Source organism: Aethina tumida, chromosome 1, assembly GCF_024364675.1.
Source record: "Aethina tumida isolate Nest 87 chromosome 1, icAetTumi1.1, whole genome shotgun sequence".
In the NCBI taxonomy this organism is placed as follows: domain Eukaryota; kingdom Metazoa; phylum Arthropoda; class Insecta; order Coleoptera; family Nitidulidae; genus Aethina; species Aethina tumida.
The window spans coordinates 30505947-30510363 of record NC_065435.1 but is presented as its reverse complement, the minus strand read 5'-3'; the positions used below and the strand labels follow the sequence as shown (position 1 = coordinate 30510363).

Below are 4417 nucleotides of genomic sequence, written 5' to 3'. Positions count from 1 at the left end.
ATTATTCTCATCACACTCACACCTCAGTTTTCAAAAGTGTTTGTAGTGATATTTTTGTGTTTATTTAGTGTCCATCTTTTGTCTGAATTTAGTTAGTTACCAAATTCAGACAAATGAAAAAATTTGTTTACTTGTCTGGTAACCTTAGTTACCAATCCAAGAAACAACTGAATTAAATTTTTGTTTTCGTACTATAAACAGTTTAATAACCGAATTAGCGATAATGAAATGGGAAAACAGCAAGTGTGCCTGCAAAAGGTCGAGTGGTTCCGAATTATATTGGAACCGGACGGCACATCGCCAGTCCCGTTCCACAAGAAGTTCCTACTAAGAGACAAAAACCGTGAAAGAAGGAAAGGAAAAGGCGGTTCAAATCCAGGTTCTATTGGCAGAAAGAAAGGTCAACCGCCCGGTAAACCCTGAGCACAACTCCGTTCCAAGTTCCGAAAGAGTTAACTATCTAAAGTAAGTAACAACAGCAAAATTCGGCAAAGCGCCTCACCGACATCAGACCCCCAAATGGAGTTAGACATAACGTTAATATAAACAATAAAATAGAATAAAGTATGTTAAAAAACAATAACAATTGACAAATGAAGGCGACCGAGGTAACCTTGGTAATCAAGAAACAGTGAGAGTCAGTTTGAGAGAAACAGCTCAAGAGCTCAGTAGTAGCCGTCTTTTTTGTTGATTCATCCTTTGTATTTCAATTATTTGATTGAATAAATTACTGCAATTTCTTGCATATTCTCTGAGGTTATGGGCCCAGTGCGTGCAGGATAAAGTTATACAATTGAGGTTGAAAGTCAATTGTGGTGAAGGCAACAGACAAAGATGGCGAACGTTACTGTAAATAACATTCTAAAAATTCAACAATTCGATGGCACGAATTTTAGCAATTGGAAATATCGTGTGGGAATTTTGCTTGATGAAATGGAGTTGAGAAGATTCATCGAGGAATCGTTGGAGGTCATTCTTACAGCGGAAAAAGATGTGACAAAACATCCTACGATTAAGTTGAATGAAAGGAAATGTGTTTCGATATTAGTACAGTCAGTTCATGATAACCAACTTGAGTATGTTCGCGAAAAAGCTCGGGCAAAGGACATGTTCGACACATTATGCACGATTTTCGAAAGGAAAAGTGTGGCGTCGCAAGTTTTATTACGAAAACAATTGCTGACAATGAAATACAATAAGTCGGATGATATGATAAGTTACCTTTTGCAATTTGATAAGAGAATTCGAGAGTTAAAGTCAACGGGAGCTAAAATGGAAGAGCTTGATGTGGTTGTACATTTGTTGATTACTATGCCAAGAGGTTATGATAACCTAGTGACACCATCGGAAACGATGGATCAATCAAAGTTAACTGTAGAATTTGTTAAAACTCGGTTAATGGATGAGTACAATAAGCGGACTGGTGGAAATGGTTCAAGTAAATCAATTGAGCCTGGAGCAATGTTTGCTGGGAATAAGACAATTATATGTCATTTGTGTAAAAAACCTGGACACAAATAGGCTCAATGTTTTCGCAATAAAAACAAAAGAGAGAGGTCAAATAGAGAAAGCGCAAACAGAGCAAGCGGTTCATCGATGTATGCAATTGCTGAAGATGGTACCAAAGAGAATTTGGCAGAATCGAAGGCATTTAACGCTCAATTGCAGCAGAATAGCGGTAATTACTCGGAAATAAAATTTGTTTTAGATTCTGGAGCGACTCAGCATATGGTGAATCAGAAGATGTTCTTCGATAAATTTGGAACCAATTGACGAAATAAGCATTTCGGTTGCCAAGAAAAATCAAAGCATTCTTCCAAAGCAACGTGGTGACATTCTCGTTAAAACATTTCACCATGGTGACACATCGGTAAAAACAATGGAGGACGTTCTATTCGTGAATGATTTGAAATGCAACTTGATGTCAATTCGAAGACTAACACAAAAGGGATATCGAATTGTGTTTGAGGGTGATTATGCCTATGTATCACTGAATGGTATCGAAAAGTTTGTCGGACGCGTAAATGGAAGAATGTATGAAGTGACTTTGTACGTTGACAACAATGTGTTTGCGGGATTTACAGGAGTGAATAAATTGAATACAATATCACAGAATTTATGGCATTTTAGACTTGGTCATCTCAACCGAAATGACATGAAAAAGTTAGCCAATTGTATGGCTATTGGTATGAGTAACGTAAAAAAAAAGGATACACAGTTGTGCGAATCGTGTGTACTTGGAAATCATGTTCGTTCACCGTTTCCAAGAAATTCAAATACACGTTCATTGCGAGTTTTGGAATTGATTCACAGTGATGTTTGTGGAGCGTATCCAATGAATGCATACGATGGGTGACGTTATTTTGTGACATTCATGGATGATTATTCGAGAGCATCCATGGTCTATTGCATCAAGAGAAAAAGTGAAACGTTTGGTAAATTCAAGGAATTTGTTGCAATGGCTGAGGCACTTCATGGCTCAAAGGTGTCAAAATTGAGACATGATGGCGGTGGTGAATATACGTCAAACGAATTTAAAGAATACTGCAAACAAAAGGGTATTCAGATGTTAGTCACCGTTGGTTCAGTATCTGAACGTTTAAATGAAACGCTGCAAAACAAGGCTACGACAATGCTTTTGGCCAGTGGGATGGAAAATAAGTTTTGGAATGAAGCAATTATGTCGGCAAATTATATCAAAAATCGATCGCCAACGAACGCGGTTGGAAAGCAGTTTAAAGACAAGACACCAGCAGAAATTTGGTTTGGAAAGAAACCGGAGCTGTCAAACCTTCGAATATTTGGTTCTGAATGTTACAATCATATTCCACATGAAAAGCGGTTGAAATTACAAGCAAAAGCAACAAAATGTATTATGCTTGGTTATGGTGCGACGTTTGGTACGTATCAACTTTGGGATATTGAACAACAGAAGCTGATTTTTAGTCGAAATGTAACATTCAATGAATCATCGGAATTAAATCGATCAAAGTTAGTAGAGATAATCGGTTCAGAGGCGGTTACAGATAGTGGGAGTACGTGTGACGGTAAAGCAGTTCAACCAAATGATGATGAACAGTCGCGTACTGATAAAACTGGAGAAATCCACAGTACTAATTTGGCTTGTGTTGGTAACGGCGTTTATTTGGATAACATGGGTATCTGCGAGGTAACTCAACGAAAGAGCGGGAGTGTAGGAAAGGCACCGCAACGTTACGGTAATTATGCACCTGAATGTGACGCGCATATGGCACTATCATCTATCGAAGGTGAATCACTAGTGTTATCAGCAGAACGATTTGTTGGTGACGATCCGTCCACAATATCGGAAGCAAAACGGCGTAGTGCCAAGAGGTACCCGAAAACTAGACGTTAAGATTAAAATCTCGGAACTAGAGGGTGAATTACAACGAATGAAAGTAAGTAATGCAGTAAGCTGTCTGCTAAACTACAGATACCATCCGTAAATCCTGGAAGTACTCCTACTTCTAACCCTAACACCAATCCTTCCTCCCGACCAGCCACCCCACACCTCCAAAGCGCAGAAGTCTTCCACAAAGTGGGATACTCCTATGGAGGTGGTCTCGAAATCCTGACAACGCACCCCTGTGCTCTCCGAAAGGACACGGAAGCACTGGAAGTATTTGTTTCCATTAATACAAAAGTTAATAGTTAGAACATGCCTGCTTACAGGGCGACGTGGAATGATAATGCAAGGTACTCAGTAAAACGCTTATTGACTATCTTACAACATTGGTGGGCTGTATACAACTAACTCTGCTTTTACAACTTAACTCTGTTTCTATAACTACGCTCTTCTGTTGTTTTTATTCTCCGTTGTCATCACAACCGTTATACACGATGTCTAGATATTCTAACATAACCTGCCTCGAGTGAATTGGACCAATGATGAGTAAGTATAGTGTTTGCATGAGTACTGAGGTTTACACTTTAAACTATCAATTATCATTGGTTGATTGTGTCTTATGAAATTTTATACAATATGTTCCTACTTTATCTACATGTAAAAAAATTAAAAACTAAGTTTCCTAAGTTGTTCTCTAAAGAGCTTATAACATTAACTATTCGTTATTCATTTGTAGACATTTGAATTCCGTTCCCATAAACAAATTTCAATGTTTTATTTATTAATTCGTTATTCATTTGTAGACATTTGAATTTCGTTGTCATAAACTAATTTCAATTTTGTTCATAAAATCAGGTAGACCAAAAAGTTTTCTTTACTTGTTTACCACCAAACTTTAATCATTTCAAACTTTTATTTCATACGAACCACATCTCTGAAGTTGCTCCTACGCTTCAATTCAAAATTATTAGTTAAAAATTCCCGCTTTTATTAATGAGTCCCTGCCTCATTGGAAATGATAATCAGAAGAAATACTTGTTTATAGTAATG

General features: G+C 37.6%; 1 pseudogene; it reads left to right on the top strand.

The window, feature by feature from the left end:
- The first annotated feature begins 3154 nt into the window (after positions 1–3154).
- LOC126264385 (uncharacterized) overlaps positions 3155–4417 on the top strand; it is a 4121-nt pseudogene continuing 2858 nt past the window's right edge.